This window comes from Pan troglodytes, chromosome 13 (assembly GCF_028858775.2).
Source record: "Pan troglodytes isolate AG18354 chromosome 13, NHGRI_mPanTro3-v2.0_pri, whole genome shotgun sequence".
In the NCBI taxonomy this organism is placed as follows: domain Eukaryota; kingdom Metazoa; phylum Chordata; class Mammalia; order Primates; family Hominidae; genus Pan; species Pan troglodytes.
In genome coordinates this window covers 104,645,769-104,668,415 of record NC_072411.2, presented here as the reverse complement: position 1 = coordinate 104,668,415, position 22,647 = coordinate 104,645,769, and the positions used below count along the sequence as shown (strand labels likewise).

Sequence of the window (22,647 nt, the reverse complement as noted above, 5' to 3'; positions counted from 1 at the left end):
ATCTGATGGAGCCATTTCGCCTTTTGCTTCTAGTTATGTTTCCTACAGAAACTCAAACCTGCAGTTCCAGGAAATTTGTTTTCATCTTATTTGATAGCTTACCTCACTCATCAGTATAGGGCTTAACTTTAAACAAATGAGAGCACTTCAATTAAAGCAGGTAATTAACCACTTCAGCACCCTTTGTACTAAAGGATACTTGTGATGACTTGTAAATCAAAGCTTTGAAACCATGAAATTTGGCAGGGCACTGTGGCTCATGCCTGTGATCCCAGCACCTTGGAAGGCCAAGGCCGGGGGATCATTGAGCTCAGGGGTTCAAGACCAGCCTGGCCAACAAGGTGAAACCAGGTATCTACAAAAATTAGCTGGTGCATGCCTGTAGTCCCCGCTATTTGGGAGGCTGAGGTAGGAGGATCGCTTGAGCCCATGAGGCAGAGGTTGCAGTGAGCCAAGATCATGCCACTGTACTCCAGCTTGGGAGACAGAGTGAGACACTTTCAAAAAAATAAAAATAATTTTTAAAAAAGTATTAAATTATTAAAGAATGCTAAAAAAGAAGAGAAAAACTTGCTTCGATAACTTAGAGCTCTTCAGTCTGTTTTTAAGATTTAATGGCAATGAATAAAAGCATCATTTACTCTTGACTTCATTATCTATTGTTGAAGATTCAAAGAAAACAATGTGCATCAAGGTGATGTATTGGTTTTTAGTTTGCTGGTTTATCTACAAAGAGAGTCCTTGTATTTCAAGGATCAACAAAATAAACGTATCTCCCTCTAGTTTAACCCTGCTCTTCTTAGGATATAATTCCAATTTTCCCATTTTCTCTCCGAGGTTGAAATGTGACTACATAAAATTGTAGACAAAAAGCAACATATTGGAATTGGTTTGTCTGTATTTAAACTTCAAAAGACAAAATTATTGATAGGCTCATTTGCTCCTGTGCTTGCTTAACTCTACAATGATCCTGCTGTGGTAAAAGAAGATGGGTTTTATGAAAAAGTTTATTGTCCTGTAGTGGTTTCTTTTCTTCCTTTAGTTATTCTAGAATCAGCTGTATCCACTTACAGACCTCTAAAATGTCATTGAAGGAACATTATACAGCCATCAAAATGGTAATTATGAAATCACAAATTCCTTTCACTTTAAATGAAAAAAATCAAAAGTATGCATCCATTGTAATTATAATAATTAATCGTATAAAAGGCATACACCTTTTATAAAATACTGACATGAAAATAGAGGCCTGAGGACAGGCACAGTGCCTATAGTCCCAGCACTTTGGAAGGCCTAGGTGGGCAGATGCCTTGAGCCCAGGAGTTCAAGACCAGCCTGGGCAACATGGCAAAACCCTATCTCTACAAAAAATTTTAAAATTAGCTGTACATGGTAGTGCATACCTGTAGTATCAGCTACTCGGGAGGCTGAGATGGGAGCATCACCTGAACCTGGGAGGTCAAGGCTGCAGTGAGCCGTGAACACACCACTGCACTCCAGCCTGCGTGACAGAGTGAGACCCTGCCTCAAAAAAGAAAATAAAGCCAGGCACAGTGGTTCACACTTGTAATCCCAGCACTTTGGGAGGCCGAGGTGGGAGGATTGCTTGAGCCCAAGAGTTTGAGACCAGCCTGAGTAACATAACAAGACTCCATCTCTACAGAAACTTTTAAAATTAGGGCCTGGTGCAATGGCTGACACCTGTAATCCCAGCACTTTGAGAGACCAAGGCAAATGGATCACTTGAGGCCAGGAGTTTGAGACCAGCCTGGCCAACATGGCAAAACTCCCTCTCTACTAAAAATACAAAAATTAGCCAAGCATGGTGGCTCACACCTGTAATCCCAGCTACTCGGAAGGCTGAGGCACGAGAATCGCTTGAACTCAGGAGGTAGAGGTTGCAGTGAGCTGAGATCATACCACGGCACTCCAGCTTGGGCAACAGAGTGAGACTCTGTCACCCAGAAAAAAAAAATACATACATATATATATATATACACACACACACACATATATATACACACATATGTTTTAGCCAGGTGTGGTGACACGCACCTGTAGTCCTAGCTCCTTAGGAGGCTGAGGTGGAAGGATCCTCTGAGCCGAGGAGTTTGAGGGTGTAGTGAGCCATGATTGCACCACTGCACTCCAGCCTGGGTGACAGAGTGAGACCTTGTATCTAAAAACAAAAAAAGAGGTTTTTCCCCAAGAAATGTTGATACATGATTTCCTAATTAAAAGGAGAATTGTAAGAACTTGAACTCCTGAGTGATATTCTGTATGTAAAATCTGACTGTTACTTCACTGAAATTTGTCTTAGGCCAAATGTGTGTCCATAGCACTACATATTTCCAGCTGTCCTTCTTACCTCTGTGACTGCCTTGGTCACTTTTGCTGGCTCCTTCCCATTCTGACCCTTGAAAAGTAAGAGTGCCTGAGAACCTCATCTAAGCCTTTCACTTCCTAGACTGGCAGCTGCATTTGTGCCCAGAATTCCACTGACCATCACACTGCCATCTCTTCAACTGCCTGCTTGGCATCTCTTCTCCTATATCTCACAGGTATCACAAACCTTGTCCACAAATAAAATTCATCATCTCTTCACCACCACCAACTGACTCTTCTTGCAGTCTTCCCTATCTCAGTCAGTGGTACCACCATCTTCTAAGTAGTCTAAATCAAAACCCTAGAAGTCATCTTGGCTCTCCCCCTTCCTTGGGGTAAGGCCAGTGAATCACTGTATTTTAACTACTCTTGTTCCTAAATCGCCCATGAATCTACTACTATTCTCCAGGCATACCATCCCTTCTAGCCAAGCCTCTATCTTCTCTGGCCTGCACTCTTACTCTTACTTAGCCAGTCTCCCTAGATCATCTCTGCCCCACCCTAACTTCTCTAAGCTCCCAATTCCCCACACATCTATAGTGGTATCTTAAAACCACAAATGTAATCACCTCACTACACAGCCTAAAGCTTACCATCCTTTCTTAGGACCAATCTCCCAGTCCTGAGGCTTCCCATAACTTCCATGGGCCCACCTCTGACCTCTCTTCCTCTCTAGGCTCCCGCCATTCTGCTCCTCTTTCATTTTCCCCCAAAAACAATACTCTCATCCTAATTCCTTCACACATGCTAGTTCTTCTCCTTGGAACACATCTCACTCTTGTCACGTGGCCAACTTCTCAGTTTTTAGATGGAGGAGGCCTGGGTTGTCATACCCACCCACCCCACTTAAGTTAGTTTCCCTGGGTTTACAGTAACATCATACTTTCCTGTTATAGTCATCATAACATGATTATTTGTTCAATATCTGTATTTCCTTCTCAGTGTTAACCTCCATAAGAGCTTATTTGTTCACTCAACAAATATTCATTGACTGCCTTCTATGTGCAGAGCACTGTGATGGCTTTACAGTGGTGAGCAAACCCACAAGCTCCTTGTCCTCATGGAATTAACATCTGCTGGAGACAGTGAGCAAGTAAATAAAACATGCATGGGTGCAGACACATATAACTACACATGTAAATAGATTACAATTTGCAAAATTCTGTAAAAAAAAAACACAGTGCCATCAAAGAGAACAATAGTAGAGATCTAGCTAAGCTAGGTGAGAAGTCCTTTCTGAAGTTAAGATGAGACCTAAAAGATAAGAATGAGCCAGCCGGGTGTGGTGGCTCACCCCTGTAATCCCAGCACTTTGGGAGGCCGAGGCAGGCGGATCATGAGGTCAGGAATTCAAGGCCAGCCTGACCAACATGGTGAAACCCCGTCTCTACTAAAAATACAAAAATTAGCCCGGTGTGGTGGCATGCACCTGTAGTCCCAGCTACTCAGGAGGCTGAGACGGGAGAATTGCTTGAACTAGAGAGGCAAAGGTTGCAGTGAGCCGAGATCGTGCCACTTCACTCACTCCAGCCTGGGCAAGAGAGTGAGACTCCGTCTCAAAAAACAAACAAACAAACAAACAAAAACAATGAGCCATCATGGAAAGAACATTTTAAACAGGAAATAGCTGCATAGAGCCTGAGAAAGGAAACAGCTCTCTTTGTTTAAGGATCCAGAGGAAGGGCAGCATCAGCAAAGGTGAGAGTAGTTCAGAGATAAGATGGGAGAGGTAAAGGCTAGATGATGCAGAGATTTTGAGACCCTGGTAAGGGATTCAGATTTTATTCTAAGTACAATAATGTATTTTGAATAGAGCTGAGCTCATTCATTGCCTCCATCAGCACAATGTCTCACTCAAAAGAAACAACAGACACCTGTTAAAGTAGAAATGAAAGGCTATCTAATATTTACTGAAATCTATGAAATAAGCATGATATTTGACATATAACAAAACGTTATGAAAGGGGAATTTATTTGCATGAGTCTCAATAGACACGATAAAAAAACTTGATCTCTGTCTCCAAGTTCTACTCATCACAACACAGCAACAGTCTCCAGTCCCTCGTCTCTCTAAAAATAGGCCAGACCTGGACCTGGCTCTTCTTTCTTTGGCCTCATTCTCTCACCTCCTAGGCTTCATTCTGGCTTCTTGAATAGCTCCCTGCCTTTGCTAAACTAAAGTATATCAATCTGTTCCTTCTGACCTCACTATTTCTGCATCTCTAATTAATTTATCCTGAGTAGCACAACAGAAGCTCCAGAACCCAGAGGAAGAATCTTCTCAGGAAGGTTTGGGAATTAAAGTTTGCTGCTGTTGCTGTTGTTTTCACGCTGGGAATCAACTCCACTCTGGCTACTGTATGGAGAATGGCTTGTAGGAGATCAGGAAGTAATGAAAATCGTAAGAAGCCTATTGCAAAGAAGTCTGAGCAAGGGGGATTTCAGAGACAGAAAAAGTGGATGGATTCACTAGAAGACCTACCTTCTAGTAGAGTTAATTCGTCTTGCAGGTGATAGGAAGTATGGGAGGTCTCTTGGGGAAGTCCCCTAGATTTCTGGCTTGAAAATCGTGGTAGATGGTGGTGTGTTTATAGAGAAGGGGAAGAGTGGAGGAAGGAAAAGCCATGGTACTGAAATCAGTTTAGGTTTGTACATACTAGGTTTGAGTTTCTAATGAATTATTTAAAATAAATGTTGAGGCCAGGTGCTGTAATCCCAGCACTTTGGGAGGCCGAGACAGGCATATCACTTGAGGTCAGGAGTCTGAGACCAGCCTGGCCAATATGGCAAAACCCCGTCTGTACTAAAAATACAAAAATTAGCCAGGCACCATGGCGGGTGCCTGTAATCCCAGCTACTCCAGAGGCTGAGGCAGGAGAATCACTTGAACCCGGAAGGGGGTGCAGTGAGCCGAGACTGCACTATTGCACTCCAGCCTGGGTGAGAGAGCAAGACTCTGTCTCAAAAAATAAATAAATAGGCCGGACACAGTGGCTCATGCCTATAATCCCAGCAGTTTGGGAGGCCAAGGCAGGCAGGTTGCCTGAGATCAGGAGTTCGAGAGCAGCCTGGCTAACATAGTGAAACCCCGTTTCTGCTAAAAATACAAAAATTAGCCAGGTGTGGTGGTGTGCGCCTGTAGTCCCAGCTACTCTGGAGGCTGAGGCAGGAGAATCGCTTGAACCCGGGAGGTGGAGGTTGCAGTGAGCCGAGATCACGCCACTGCACTCTAGCCTGGACAACAGAGCAAGACTCCATCCCCAAACAAATAAATAAATAAATAAAATATATGTTGGATATATAAAACTCAGTTTCAGAGAAGTCAGACCATGAGGTTTCAGCACATAGACATTATTTGCACCCGTGTGACACATGAGGCTACCTAGGGATTTACCATTACTTCTCTGCCTTACCACAGTGCCTGGTACACACTAAGTGCTCAAAAAAATTACAATTTAAGATCCTGTCTGTCTTGTCCACCTTTGTATCTTTATGCCTAGCAGAGGCTGGCATATGGCAGATACCCAATAATTTCCTGCTAAAGAAATGAATGATTTAGCAACTATACCATTCACAGTAGCAAACAAAACAAAACAAAACAAAACAAAAAACCTACTGATTTCAAACCCATGATTTTAGACTCCAAAGCCAATTTGGTTTCACCATATGATGGTACTCTAGTTCAGCAGACTGTCTCAAAAATCTAATAAAAAAGACAGGCATATGGTATCTTCATGATATAAATGAGGAAACTAAAGAGGTTAAATGGCTTCCTAAAATTAGAACTGGGGTCTTTCGACTCTTATTCCAGCATCCTTTCACCACAGTAGGGTAGTGACTTTCTTTTTTTTTTTTTTCCCAAGAGACTCTCGAGACAGGATCTTGCCCTGTCACCCAGGCTGGAGTACAGTGGCGTGATCGCAGCTCACTGCAGCCTTGAACTTCCAGGCTCGGGTGATTCTCCCACCTCAGCCTCCCAAGTAGCTGGGACTACAGATGCATGCCACCACGCCTGGCTAATTTTTGTGTTTTTAGTAGAGATGGGGTTTCTCCATGTTGCCAAGGCTGGTCTTGAACTCCTGGGCTCAAGCAATCCGCCCGCCTTGGCTTCCCAAAGTGCTGGGATTACAGGCATGAGCCACCATGCCCAGTCAGGATGATTTTCAACAGACCAGCAGCTGCCCAAGATATTTTGTACCTACCATCTAACATGCTGGGAAGAAGAGAAAAGGGAAGAAGAAGGAGAATGAAAGAAATTATGTTTGGAATTGGTGAATGTTACCACTTAAAACAATCTACTTTTCTGCCATGCTTCAATATTCCGTCAAGATTCGACTTAGGACCAGGCTCAATGGTGCATGCCTATAATCCCAGCTAATTGGGAGGCTGAGGTAGAAGGATCGCTTGAGCCCAGGAGTTGGAGACCAGACTGGGCAACATAATGAGACCCTGTCTCAAAAAGAAAAAAAAAAAGAAAAAGGTTCAACTCAAATATCAACTGTCATAGGGCCTTTTCTGGTTCTTAAAAGGACAGTATTGCTCCTTCCTCTTTTGGTTTATTGACATTGTACTTTCAGAGATATGGTTTCCACTATACCAGCAGTTCTTGTATCTTTTCAGAAACTCTTCAATCTATGTATTAAAATATATGTTAATTGAGGCTGGGCACAGTGGCTTACACCTGTAATCCCAGCACTTTGGGAGGCTGAGGTGGGCAGATCACTTGAGGCCAGAAGTTTGAGACCAGCCTGGCCAATGTGGCGAAACCTTGTCTCGCCACTAAAAATACAATAATTAGCTGGGCGTGGTGGCTCGTGCCTGTAATCCTAGCTACTCAGGAGGCTGAGGCACAAGAATCACTTGAACCCAGGATGGGGAGGTTGCAGTGAGCCAAGATTGAACCACTGCACTCCAGCCTGGTAACAGAGTGAGATTCTGTCTCAAAAAAAGTATGCTAATTAAACAAAAACATGATATAGAACAGTGTATACTACCAATAGCCTTTGCTTTTTTTTTTTTTTTTTTTTTTTTTTTTTTTTGAGACGGAGTTTTGCTCTTGTTGCCCAGGCTGGAGTGCAATGGCGCGATCTTGGCTCACCGCAACTTCCGCCTCCTGGGTTCAAGCGATTCTCCTGCCTCAGCCTCCCGAGTAGCTGGGATTACAGGCATGCACCACCACGCCTGGCTAATTTTGTATTTTTAGTAGAGACGGGGTTTCTCCATGTTGGTCAGGCTGGCCTCGAACTCCCGACCTCAGGTGATCCACCTGCTTCGGCCTCCCAAAGTGCTGGGGTTACAGGCATGAGCCACCGCACCTGGCCGGCCTTTGCTTTTTAAAGACTTTAGTTATATGCATAGTTATATGCACATGCATAGAATATCTGGAGGTTCTCCCAAGAAACTGGCCTCTGAAAAGGGGAACTGGGAGGGGTAGAGAAAGGAAGAACATGTCCTTTTGTATACACCCTCTTTGTACTATTTGAAGTTTTAAAAGCAATGTTTATGTATTCATTTTAGCCCCTGAAGAAAGATCTAATGTAAAAAAAGTAATCTCAGAAAACAAGGTTATTTTGGTGAGCATTACAGTTTGAAATTAGGGTTTATAAATGATAGTTTCAGTATCCAAAATATTTCTGTATTTTGTTTGGGTTGAGCAATATTGAGAAAATCCTTATTAATACAGAGAAGTAATTGCAAATGGCAACAGTGTTTTTTTGTTTTGTTTTGTTTTGTTTTTTGTTTTTTGAGATGGAGTTTTGCTCTTGTTGCCCAGGCTGGAGTGCAATGGCGCGATCTCGGTGCCCCCAGAACCTCTGCCTCCGGGGTTCAAGCGAGTCTCCTGCCTCAGCCTCCCAAGTAGCTGGGATTACAGGCATGCGCCACCATGCCCGGCTAATTTTTAGTGGAGACAGGGTTTCTCCATGTTGATCAGGCTGGTCTCAAACTCCCAATCTTAGGTGATCCACCTGCCTTGGCCTCCCAAAGTGTTGGGAATACAGGCATGGGCCACACGCGTGGCCGACGGTGTGCTTTTAATTGCTCTGCAACTAGGCAGACTCAGACTTGAAATAGGAGCAGTGGAAAATACTGGAAAAAATAATAATAAAGAGGAGATCAAATGGAGATATAGATGCTACAAGAATGGCAGAATATGGATAATTGTTGAAGCAGGGTGACAAGTATAGGGTGGTTCCTTGTTCTATTGTTACTTTGTATCTATTTCAGCAGCCATGATAAATGTTTTAAAAATTGGTTCACAAAAGCAGACAACTGCTCACATGCTTTCTTACAAAATTCAGGCAAACACTGAAAATGTATAAAGCTCTAAATTTAAGAATCTGCAAAACCCTATCTACCTTACCTGACATGTTATCCATGTATTTGTTATTGTACATAAGAATGTACATCAAACTGATGAATTTTGCTAGATGTTTAATTGTGCTCAGCAGACAGAAGCTGTGGTTGTGTAGTTACCTGGAGATTTTTCTCTAAGGAGACATATGCAGACCTGGATTTTAAAAAGAACAGTTTAGCTGGCTGGTTAGTTCAGTTGGTTAGAGTGTAGCGCTAATGAAATAGACCAGGCTGGGCATGGTGGCTCACGCCTGTAATCCCAGCACTTTGGGAGGCCAAGGCTGGCGGATCACAAGGTCAGGAGATCGAGACCATCCTGGCTAACACGGTGAAACCCTGTCTCTACTAAAAATACAAAAAATTAGCCAGGCATGGTGGTGGGCACCTGTAGTCCCAGCTACTCGGGAGGCTGAGGCAGGAGAATGGCGTGAACCCGGGAGGCGGAGCTTGCAGTGAGCCGAGATTCTGCCACTGCACTCCAGCCTGGTGACAGAGCCAGACTCCATCTCAAAAAGAAAAAGAAAAGAAAAGAAACAAACCAATGTAAAGCTATGACCTTTTTAAGTAATGACATGTTTACAATAAATTCAAATATATGCTCTAAAGTGACAGGAAAAATTTAACACTGAAGTCTACATAAAGAAAATACTGGCCAGGCACAGTGGCTCATGCCTGTAATCCCAGCACTTTCGGAGGCCGAGGCAGGTAAATCACAAGGTCAAGAGATCAAGACCATCCTGGCCAACATGGTGAAACCCTGTCTCTACTGAAAATACAAAAATTAGCTGGGCATGGTGGCGCGCACCTGTAGTCCCAGCTACTCCAGAGGCTGAGGCAGGAGAATTGCTTGAACCAAGGAGGCAGAGGTTGCAGTGAGCCAAGATCGCGCCACTGCACTCCAGCCTGGCAACAGAGTGAGAATCCATCTAAAACAAACAAACAAACAAACAAACAAAAACCAAACACTGTCAGCAGATATTAACTAGTAGTGGCCCTGATATATTAAAATTTATTATATTGGCCATGCATGGTGGCTCACACCTATAATCCCAGCACTTTGGGAAGCCAAGAGGCAGGTGGATCACTTAAACCCAGGAGTTTGAGACCAGCCTGGACAACATGGTGAAACCCAGTCTCTACTAAAAATACAAAAATTAGCCAGATGTGGTGGTGCATGTATGTAATCCCAGCTACTCGGGAGGCTGAGGCAGGAGAATCGCTTGAACCCAGGAGGCAGAGGTTGCAGTGAGCTGAGATTACTCCACTGCACTCCAGCCTGGGCAACAGAGTAAGTGAGACTCTGTCTTGAAAAAATAAATAAATAAAATAAAATAAAATTTATTATATTAAATTAATTGAATTTTATTATTGGTTTTTAAATATTTAAAATATGTTTTGGGCCAGGCACGGTGGCTCAGGCCTACAATCTCAGCACTTTGGGAGGCCAAGGCAAGAGGATCGCTTGAGCTCAGGAGTTGGAGACCAGCCCGAGCAACATAGCAAGACCTCATCTCTATAAAAAATCAAAAAATTAGCCAGGCAGGGTGGTGCACACCTGTAGTACCAGCTACTCAGAAGGCTGAAACAAGAGGATTCTTTTAGCCCAGGAGACAGAGGCTGCAGGAGCCATGATCACACCACTGCACTCCAGCCTGGGCGACAGACCAAGACACTGTCTCAGGAAAAGCAAAATATGTTTTGAAAATGAAATTCAGATCAAAACATATACTGCACCCCTGAAACCAGAGTACTTTAAAAACTGTTCCACTGGAGTGTGATAAAATTGAAGGCAGAAAATATATTTTATTCATGTCTGTCTCTCTAATACCCAAGACAATAGTTTGATGAATGAATATTGTTAACAGAAGCTATGGAAAAATTGATTTATAAGTCCAAAGTAATCATATTAGAAATTCATCTGTGTTGATTTTTTTCTGAGTACACGAAGTCCATTCTCACCTAAACAATTCAATATAAAAATTATTAAATTAGAAAACAAAATTCCACAATTCCCCCAACCTTTCATTTTTCTATGTATAATGTAATATACATTTATAAGACTTTTTTTTTACTTAAAAAAATAGGATTGGCCAGGCACGGGGACTCACGCCTGTAATCCTAGCACTTTGGGAGGCCAAGGCGGGCGGATCACCTGAGGTCAGGAGTTCAAGACCAGCCTCAACATGGAGAAACCCCTTCTCTACTAAAAATACAAAATTAGCCAGGCGAGGTGGTGCATGCCTGTAATCCCAGCTACTCAGGAGGCTGAGGCAGGAGAATTGCTTGAACCTAGGAGGCAGAGGTTGCGGTGAGCCGAGATCGTGCCATTGCACTCCAGCCTGCGCAACAAGAGCAAAACTCTGTCTCAAAAAAAAAAAAAAAAAAAAAAAGGATCACATTATGGGTATAATTTTTGAAACCTGTATTTTTTTTTTCCCTTAAACATATATCTAGGACATATTTTGACTCAGTAGACATCTAGAGTTTATCTCATTCCCTTTAAAGAATACATAGTATTCTATCATTTGGCAGTACCATAATTTAACCAGTCTCCTGCTAATGGACACACCATTACATACAATGGTCTATGATACCTTTACACTTATATCTTTTCACTCTTGAGAGAATATTTTAAATTTTAATGTTGTATAAAAGCAATCTACATACACAGTTTAAACAAATACTATTAGAAGGATGATTTTTTTGTTTTGGTTTGGTGTTTTTTGAGACAGAGTCTCGCTTTGTCACCCAGACTGGAGTGCAGTGACTTGATTTTGGCTCACTGCAATCTCCACCTCCTGGGTTCAAGCGATTCTCCTGCCTCAGCCTCCCGAGTAGCTGGGATTACAGGTGCACACCATCACGCTCGGCTAACTTTTGTATTTTTAGTACAGACAGGGTTTCACTATGTTGGTCAGGCTAGTCTCGAACTCCTGACCTCAGGCAATCTGCCTGCCTCGCCTCCCAAAGTGCCGGGATTACAGGGGCGAGCCACCACGCCAGGCCAGGGATGATTTTTTAAAGTAGTCATTTGCTTATTTTCATTGCCCTTCCCAAAACCTCAAAAGAATTGTTAAATCTCTCTGAAAGTGATAGTGGTTTGTTTTTTCCCTTAAAGGCAACCAAATGGAACCTTCTTTTCTCCTGCTCTGTCTGAACTCGATTATGTTCTAGGAGTTCTGTATAGCTATCCTATGATTTCCTGGCATTTCCCTACACTTGTCTGTGCATGTATCCCACGTTCCCTCAACCCAGGGTCTTCCTTTTTTATTTGCTTGTTTATTCCTTTGTTTTATAATTGCTTCCTAAGAAAGAGCATATAGAAGGTTAATTTTTTATAAAAATAACCAGCAGGATTGAAGCTGCACCTTTGAATTTGCAATTCAACATGAAAAATCTCCTCAGGGCTGGTAAAAAGAGGCCTTAACCTCTGTCTTTAGATTTACAGTCTAATGCTTGCTCAGCCATTTTACCCGCTTCCCCCACCTATGTTCATCAATCGTTGATTGTTTTCAACTAACCACAAAGTTACCGGAACACTATACCTGCTATTCGGCGCAAGAGCGGAGATAATAGGCACCGCCTTAAGCTTCCTAATTCAAGCAGGACTAGACCAACCAGAAACTCTACTAGGAGATGATCAGATGTACAATGTTATTGTTACTGCCCACGCGTTCGTTTTCATCTTCTTTATGGTGATACCAATCATAATTGGGGGTTTCGGGAACTGGCTAGTCCCTCTGATAACTGGTGCACCCGATATGGCATTCCCCCGGATAAATAATATGAGCTTCTGACTTCTCCCTCTATCTTTTCTGCTCCCTACTTGCATCCTCAATAGTAGAAGCCGGCGCTGGAACCGGCTGGACAGTTTATCCCCCTTTAAGAGGAAACCTAGCACATGCAGGAGCCTCTGTGGACCTGACCATCTTCTCGCTCCACTTGGCAGGTGCCTCTTCTATTTTAGGAGCCATTAACTTTATTACCACTATTATTAACATAAAACCCCCAGCTATGTCCCAGTATCAAACACCCCTTTTCGTCTGATCAGTCCTCATTATGGCAGTCCTTCTACTCCTTTCTCTTCCAGTCCTAGCCGCCGGGATTACTATACTATTAACTGACCGTAACCTCAACACTAATTTTTTTGAGCCTGCTGGCGGGGGTGACCCTATCTTGTACCAGCATTGATTCTGGTATAAAACTACCTTCCACCCCTACCGTATAACCAAAGATATTTTAGGTTTAATTTTTCTCCTCCTCCTTCTAATAACTCTGGTACTATTTTCACCTGACCTCCTGGGCGACCCAGGTATTTACGCTTTAGCCAACCCCTTCAACACCCCACCACACATTAAGCCAGAGTGGTACTTTTTGTTTGCCTACGCAATCTTACAATCCAAATGACATGGTTCTCTAAAAATTCTATAATTTGAATCAACATGGTTATCCACAGCCTACTTATCGGTCTCATCAGCCTACTATATTTTAAACAATTCAACGATAAATAAGGTTGTTGGATCAGGTGGTTAATAGCTCTTGGGTAGTAAGTATTATTACTAGCATATTTAGTGAACCTGAGGTATTTTAAGTATAAACAAATGCTACAGGTAGAGGAAGGGATCCTACTAGTGTGTAAAATAAGAAGTATTAAGGCATTCTGGTTGGTTGCCTCAGCGGGTGATGATAATTAGGGTAGGAACTAGCGTGGCTTCAAAGAGGATATAAGACATAGTTAGTTCTGTGGCTGTGAATGTTAGGATTTTAAAAGTCTGTAGGGGCCGGGCACGGTGGCTCACGCCTGTAATCCCAGCACTTTGGGAGGCCGAGGCGGGTGGATCAAGAGGTCAGGAGATCGAGACTATCCTGGCTAACATGGTGAAACCCCGCCTCTACTAAAAATACAGAAAATTAGCCGGGCGCCATGGCAGGTGCCTGTAGTCCCAGCTACTCGGGAGGCTGAGGCAGGAGAATGGCGTGAACCCGGGAAGTGGAGCTTGCAGTGAGCCGAGATCGCGCCACTGCACTCTGTCTGCCTGGGCAACAGAGCGAAACTCTGTCTCAAAAAAAAAAAAAAAAAAAAAAAAGTCTGTAGGGAGATCAATATAAAAATATAGAGCTTTTTTCATGGGAGTGATTCATTGGACAGGTGATATTGGCTTGCTAGACTTATAAGAGGCAGTAGTCAGGCTGTTAAGATTAGAAGGGGTGATGTCAGCTGGTCAGAAGAGAAAACTAATGAGAAGTTGGATGAGTTATCATTGAATTGGTTAAAAAATAGTAGGCTGATGAGGCTGATGAGTAGGCTGTGGATAACCATCTTGATTCAGATTATAGAATTTTTAGAGAACCATGCCATTGGTAACAGTATAATTGCTGGAATAATAATTTTTAGCATTGAAGTAAATTTAGATTTTGTACATAATCTAGACCATATGTACTGGAGATTGAAACTAGTAAGGCAAGGCCCACTGCAGCTTCACAGGCAGCAAATACTAGGAGAATAATGGGTATTATCGATGCTAGAGTGAAATGTATATTTAAAGTTATGAGTATTTATGATAAATACTGATAGTATTATGCCTTCTAGGCATAATAGGTATGATATTAGGTGGGTCGATAGACGAATACTCCTAGCAGTGGTATGGTATATGCTAATATAATATTGATATAAATCGCGGGGATCTGGTAAATATGGTCTACCATAATCTAATGAGTCAAAATCATTTATTTTGACTTAAACTATTTACAATTCAACACAGTCTAATCCTTTTTAGGCTCATTCATAAATCAAGCCTAGGATTAAAATGGTAACTAGTATAAGGGCTGTGCCGATCATTAGTGTCAGGTTGGTTGTTTGAAGGGCTCATGGCAGGGGTAGTAGTAGAGCGATCTCTGAGTCGAAGAGGAGGAATGTGATGGCTACTAGGAAGAATGTAATGGAAAAGGGGAGGCAGGCGGAGGCTAGGGGTCAAATCCGCATTCAGAGGGGCTGGATTTTTCTATATAGATATTAAGCTGTGGAAGCCAAAATGCGATTATTATTAGTAATAGGGCCAGTAAGGTGTTGGTTACTAGGGCTAGTGTCAGGTTGATTACTCTCTTTTGGATATTATGGAAACTAATTGATTGGAAGTCAGTGGTACTGTTTATACTAAAAGAGTAGGACCCTCATCAATAGATAGAGACATATAAGAATAGTCATACTACATCTACAAAGTGTCAATATCCGGCGGCAACTTCAAAGGCAAAGTGGTGATTGGATGTAGAGTGGAATTTTAATTGGTGGAGGAGGCAGATAGTGAGAAATGTTGATCCAATAATAACATGAAATCCATGAAAGCCTGTGGCTGTAAAGAATGTTGAGCTGTAGATTCCATCAGAGATAGTAAAGGGGGCCTGGAAATATTCTGAGGCTTGTAGAAGGGTAAATACCTAAGGTAATTGTGATTGATAGTGCTTGAAGTATCTGCTTTCGACTACCTTCTATCAGGCAGTGGTGAGTGCAAGTAATCGAAAATCCTGATGTAAGTAATACAGATGTATTCAGGAGGGGGACTTCTAAGGGGTTGAGGGGAGGAATACCTGTTGGGGGTCAGTGTCCCCTTAATTCTGGAATTGGGACTAGACTAGAGTGGTAGAATACCCAGAAGAAACCAGCAAAAAATACTTCTCAGATAATAACAGAATTATTCCATATCAGAGGCCTTTTTGGACGATTGATGTGTGGTGGCCTTGAAATGTAATTTCTCAGATAATGTCACGTCATCACTGGTATATAGTGTGTGGGTTAGTAGGCCCAGGGTTAAAAGGGTGATAGAGTTAAAATGAAATCACATGGCCAGGCCAGATGTTATTAGGAGAGATGAGAGAGCTCCTGTTAGTGGTCAGGGGCTGGGTTTGACTATATGGTAGGCATGTGTATAGTGGGTCATTATGGGTTGTTGTACAGGTAAAGGTTTACCAGCAGTGTTAAGACGTAGGCTGAATAAGGGCTACGGTGAATTCGAGGATGGTTAGTAGGATTAGAATAATGACAGCGATTGAAGCTGTGGGAAGACTGATAGTTGACAGTACTAGTGTGGCTCCTCCGATTAAATGTATTAGCAGGTTTCCAGCTGTAATGTTGGCTGTTAATCGCACAGCTGGTGCCATTGGTTAAATGAATAGGCTAATAGTTTCAATGATCACTAGCATAGGGATAAGTGGTATAGGTGTGCCTTGCAGTAAAAAGTGAGCTAAGGAGGTTTTTGTCTTGAAGCAGAAGGCTGTAATGACTGTGCCTGCTCATAAGGGGATTGCTGTACCTAGGTTTATTGATAATTGGGTAGTTGGTAAAATGAATGGGATAGAAGCCCAAGGAGATTGGTTGAGGCAATGAAGAGAATTAGGGAGATCAGTATAAGGGATCAGGTTCATCCTTTAATATTATGGGTTATTATTATTTGTTTTAGTACAAGTTGAATTAGTCACTGTTGAATGGAAATCAATCAGTTACTGATTAGATGACTGGAGGTTGGAAATAGTACAGGGGAAAATAAAATGATTAATACTACTGCAGGTAGACCTAGAATTGTCGGGGTAGTAAGAGGTGAATAGATTTTTGTTCTTTTTAATTCTCGGGGGCTTTATGTTTTTGGGTTTTGATTGTTTTTGGTATAGGGGCTGTATAATAAATGAAATTTGATAATTTTAACTGAATAATGGAGCATAAAGTTACGATTATTGACAGGATGACAATGGATCATGTGGAAGTATCTAGTTTAGGCATTCACTGCAAGTAGGTGCAGATCCCCTCCATCTTTAACTTAAAAGGTTAATGCTAGATAGCTTTACAGTGATATTACAGTGCAGACGTGGATCAGGTTTCAAAGCATTTTAAGGGGGTTAATTCTAGGACAATAAGTATAAAACTGTGGTTAGACCCACAAATTTCTGAGCACTGTCCATAGTAAAGGCCTGGACATGTAGCAGTTAAGGTAGTTTAATTTAAGCATCCGGGGATTCCATCTGTTTTGAGGCCCAGTAAGGGGATAGTTCATGAATGCAGGATGTCTTCGGATGAGATTAATATATGGACAGGGATCTCTATTGGGAGAATTGTTCAGTTATCAACTTCAAGGAGTCGAAGTTCTGGCTTTAAGTCTGCTGTTGGAATCATATAAGAATCAAAGCCTAACTCTTCATAGTCTGTATATTTAGAGCTTCAATATCACTGGTGGCCAACTGCTTTGACAGTAAGAGAAGGATTGTTAACCTTGTCTATTATGTGCAGAATACGTAGGGATGGGAGGGCAATTAAAATTAAGATAATGGCAGGTAAAACAGTTCACACAGTTTCAATTTCTTGAGCATCTATGGTGCCAGTATGAGTTAATTTTGTTGTGAGTATTAGGGAAATGATGTCTAGGACCAGGGAACTAATTAGGAAAATAATTATAAGAGCATGGTCATGGAAAGTGAGTAGTTCTTCTATAATAGGGGATGTGGTGTCTTGAAGGCCTAATTGAACTGGATGAGCCATTAAGACATATAGGATTTAACCTATAAATTCGCTCTGACAAAGTTATGTAATAATTTTACTAACATCTTATCAAGAGAGTCATAGAAGTTATGGGATTGGCTTGAAACCAATTTCTGGAGGTTCAATTCCTTCCTTTCTTGTTTAGGCTTTCACGTAAGTTGGCTCTCCAAATGTGCAGTAGGGTGGTGGACATCTGTAAAGCCACTCTAAATTAGTAGATGGTTATTCAATTGTTAGTACTTTTCATTTTGAAGGAAAGGCTTCTCAGATTATAAATATTATTAGTATAACTGCTGTTAGTGAGATAAATGAGCCTATGGATGAGATAATATTTCACATGGTGTGCACATCAGGATAATCGGAGTAACGTCGAGGCATACTGGATAGACCGAGGAAGTGCTGTGGAAAAAAGTTAAATTAACACCTATAAATAAAATGGTGAAGTGGATTTTAGCATAGGTCTGATTAAGTGTGTAGCTTGAAAATAGGGGGGAATCAGTGGACAAAGCCTCCTATGATGGCAAATACCACGCCTATTGATAGGACATAGTGGAAGTGGCCTACAACATAATATGTGTCATGTAAGACAATATCTAGTGATGAATTAGCTAGTACGATGCCGGTTAAACCTCCCACTGTGAAATTTTTTGAAACATTGCATGTTTGCAAATGTCTTTGTTCTACCCTTACACTTAATTGACAATTTGGCTTGAAAATAATATTTCCAGCAGGGCATGGTGGCTCACACCTGTAATCCCAGGACTTTGGGAGGTTGAGGCAGGCAGATCATCTGAGGTCAGGAGTTCAAGACCAGCCTGACCAACATGGAGAAACCCCGTCCCTACTAAAAATACAAAATTATCTGGGCATGGTGGCACATGCCTGTAATACCAGCTACTCGGGAGGCTGAGGCAGGAGAATTGCTTGAACCCAGGAGGCAGAGGTTGTGGTGAGCTGAGGTGGCACCATTGCACTCCAGCCTGGGCAACAAGAGCGAAACTCCGTCTCAAAAAGAAAAGAAAGGGAAGGGAAGGGAAGGGGAGGGGAGGGGGAGGGGAAGGGAGGGGAGGGGAGGGAGAAAAGAAAAAAGAGAAGAAAAGAAAAGAAAATTTCCTCAGAAATTTGAAGACATTGCTCCATTGTCATACTGCATTCAGTGCTGCTGATGATCAATCCAATGCCATTCTGGTTTTTGATCCTTTATATATGAGCTCTTCTTTCCGCTCTGCAAGCTTTTAGGATCTTTTCTTGGTTAATGTTTTTCTGAAATTTCATTATGTTCTGCCTCATGTAAGGCTTTTTTTTTTTTTTTAATTCGCTAGGATGGACACCAGATGTTTTTCAGATGGGAAAATGTTATTGTACTATTCTTTGATAATTTAGTTTCTTTCCCATACTAGACCTACCCTACCCTGAGAGGATGACTATAGACTATATGAACTATAGACTCTCACCCAGTCTACCTTCTGGTTAGGTCTGGCCAATATCAGATCAGATCACAGGAAGACAGAGAGGTCAGAATATTTCTCCTGTATACTCAAATTATTATCTCCATATACTCAAATAATACTTGTCCTCTGGTAGATTTCACTTTGGAGTCATCGAGCGGGATCCACTTGCCTCATTGTATGATTCCTGAATGTGCTTTCTTGTCTTGTTGCTGTTGCAGAGCCCCATCTCTCAGGCACTAGCTATATCTATCACTGGAAGGTCCTTCCTCCTTGGCTCTAGTTCTTATTGGACCTCATTTACACGGCCTCCTCCCCTTGCACTTTCAGCCCTGGGAGTGTAATAGCTTCTCACTGCTGCTGGTCCCTGGACACTATACCACCTTTGTTTGTCCCCTTAATCCTTGCTGCTCACACTCCCGTAAATAGTCCTTTCATAAAAATCTCTTTATCCCAACCATGTGCTCATGTGCTGAATTAGGCTTGCTGTTGGGACTCTGATACAATATTTCTCTCTCTCTCTTTTTAGAGATAGTGTCTTGCTCTGTCATCATAACTCACTGCAGCCTCAACTCCTGGGCTTGAGTGGTCCTCCTGCCTCAGCCTCCTAAGTAGCTGGGACTACAGATGTGAGCCACCACGCCTGGCTAACTTTAAATTTTTTTTTTTTTTTTTAATATTGACACATCTTGCTATGTTGCCCAGGCTGGTCTCGAACTCCTGGGCTCAAGCAATTCTCCTGCCTCAGCCTCCCAAAGTGCTGGGATTACAGGCTGATCCTTTAACTTTGTCCTCTATTTTCCATCTATATGTCATCTCTTGAATTTACCTTCTGGGAAATTTCCTCGTCTTCATCTTCCACACTGTCTATGAATTTCTCATTTCAGCAATCATATTTTTCATTTCCAAGAGCTCCCATTATTCATTTTCTTTCTAATTTTGTATTGTGGTCAAATACACACAACATAAACTTGACTGTCTTAACTATTTTAAGTATATATTTCAGTGGCATGAAGTACATTAATATTATTGTGCAACCATCACCCATCTTCAGAACTCTGCCTCTTGCAAAATTGAAACTCTTTCTCCATTAAACAATAACTCCCCACTCCCCATTCCCCCAGTCCTTGGCAACCACCATTCTTTCTCTTTCTCTACCTCATATAAGTGGAATCATATAGAATTTGTCTACAGATAATTCTTTCTTATCACAGCATTCCATTGTTGTTTATGTTTCATAATTTATTTCTCTTCCTGCATTGTCTTTGTTTACTCTAAATTCCATTGTTTTAGTGTCTGATTTCATGATGGAGGCATTCCTCAGATGTCAAGTGACTTTCACATAATAGTTTATTATTACCTCCGTATACTCAAATAATACTTGTCCTCTGGTAGATTTCACTTTGAAGTCATCAAGTGGGATCCACTTGCCTCATTGTAGGACTCCCGAATGTGCTTTCTTGTGCTGTTGATTTTTTTCCAGAAGAGAATTTGCCAGTCTTTTGCCTAGCATTCTTGGAGCTAAGTGCAGGAATTAGCCTGAGCACTTCAAGTTCAGAATGGACTTTCGTTTAATGGGAATATTTGTCTGGAAGAAATTCCTTGAAGTGAAATTGTGATACCCAAGGGTATGCATTTTAAAATTTAATGGATTCCAATGCAATTTTGGAAGCATCCAAAGAAAAAGGCTTGTTTTTTGTTTTGTTTCTTTTAGAGACAGGGTCTTGCTCCCAGGCTGGAGTGCAGTGGTGTGACCTTGGCTCACTGCAGCCTCAACCTCCTGGGCTCAAGCAATCCTCCCATCTCAGTTTCCCAAGTAGCTGGGACCACAGGCACATACAACCATGCCCAGATAAGTTTTGTGGGTTTTTTGTAGAGACGGGGGTCTTGTTTTGTTGCCCAGGCTGGTCTTGAACTCCTGGGCTCAGGCCATTCTCCCGTCTTGACATCCCAAAGTGCTGGTATTACAGGCGTAAGCCACCAAGGCCAGCCCAAAGAAAAAAGTTTAATATAGTTAAAAAGAACCAAGAAACACATTTTTTAAGCTTTCTATGTCAGCAGAATTTAATGAAGTGCTTTCCTTATGGAATTAATGTTCCAAGAGGTAAAATAGACTGAAAGCAATCCTGTTTTTCCACGGGTCCTACTTGGCTTGAGAATCAGTGCTAACATAGGCTATTTGAAAGACTAAACTTCTCTCATCTTTCTAGAAAACAAAATTAGATTACTTTAAAAACCATTTGATCGGTCTTACAGTAGAGACAAAAAATGGAAACATATGAAGAGGTGCTTGGTCTCATCTATCTATAAGGACCAAAGGAAGTAGCAGCTAAAAAAAAAAAAATTGCTTAAACCATGATCTTTGGTAACTGATATTTAAGTTTATGACAACTGTTTGCAGAAAATCCCAGGGTGGTGATTGTCCTATAGGTTGCCTACCTCTTTCTGGATTATAACTGGATTATAACCCTAACCATTCCGATAACCTATATGTCACAAAACATGAAGATTAGTGATTTCCAGAGTACCTAAATCCTATCCACGTCACAACTGACTTATAGGATCTAGCTCTACGCTAATCTAAGTAGGTTTTCCTTTTTTTAAAAAGTGCTGATTATCTTACCCCACAAGGTTACTCCAAATTTTGTCCTAAATTCCTCACTACGTAGCAGATAGTAAGACATGCTTTATAAACTCCTCTCCAGAGACGCCAAGCCTCAGCCAGAAATAGACATTTCCCTTCCAAGATGATTGAAAGGAAGTCTTTAAGTTCTCAGTCTCTATGGTGACAGCTTGATGGAGATAGTTGAGGACTCGTACATGAAATATGCCTTGCCCTTTCAAATTCTGTAACAACTGCTCAACATGAGCTCACAGACACCACTCATTGCTGTGTGATAGCAATCACTTTACCACTGCTGAACTGGAGCTGGGATTTCTTAATAGCGGGGAGCTGAATGTAGAAAAATACATCCAAACGACATTGTATCTAATTCATTCCTTTTCTCCTATTCTTTACTCTGAAGATATAGTTGAATTTTGCTTGAAGAAATGTAGTTAAATGCTGCATATTGGCAAATGTACAGCCCAAACATTGGTTTATAGTCCACAAAATTTGAGCTTCTACTATTTGCAAGATACTGTGTTCTTTACAGATATTCTACTATTGTCAATAAATATTTGTGAGTGAATGGTTTTAAGAGCACTAATGTTGCCAATGATTACTGCTATCTTTTCTCAATATCACTTAGCCAGGCCCAGAATACACAATGAATTCAAAGGGCAGAGTGCCATGTCACTCCTTCCTGTTACACACAGTGGGGTGTAGCTTTGCCCTCACTTATATAGTCCTTGGTCAGTTGACAAAACTAACTGAGCCACGGTACCAAGCAGAATGACTTAGGCAGCCAACATATGAAAAAACTTAACCACTTACCCCTCCCATGTAGTGAAAAGATACTTGACTCCTCCCATGTAGTGAAAACACAGGCCTGCCCAGACTTGGTATTTAGAAAACTAAAATAAGACTCTTTGTTTGACTCAGCTCCTAAGTAGTCATTACATATGGGGCACAAAGACCTCTTCTTGAAGATCTCTCTAGGAGAAAAGAGCTGCAGTGGACTAGTGGCTCCCTGACCTATGAATAAGGACAATCATCTATTATGTTACTGGTTTTTTGTGTTTTCTTCAAAGCACAGTCCTTTCAAAATCTCTACTAACATGATTTTAAGTACGTACAGTTCTGAGGGAGAGTTGCAGCATAGATCACTTCTCAATATATGCATGGTCTAGTAATAGTGAGGATGAAAAGAGGAAACCAAAAGGGAAGTTAAATTCATGCACAATGTATAAGTTACTAATAAAATGGCAATCCCATACTCTCTTGTCCACAACCCAAGAGGGTCTACACTAACCAGAGTCTTGGTTTCCTTTCCT

At 41.6% G+C, this 22,647-nt stretch overlaps 1 pseudogene; it reads right to left on the bottom strand.

Annotated features, from left to right (window-relative positions):
* Positions 1 to 15,574: 15,574 nt before the first annotated feature.
* On the bottom strand, positions 15,575 to 19,566 carry LOC129143277 (ATP synthase subunit a-like; annotated as a pseudogene).
* Positions 19,567 to 22,647: the final 3,081 nt, after the last annotated feature.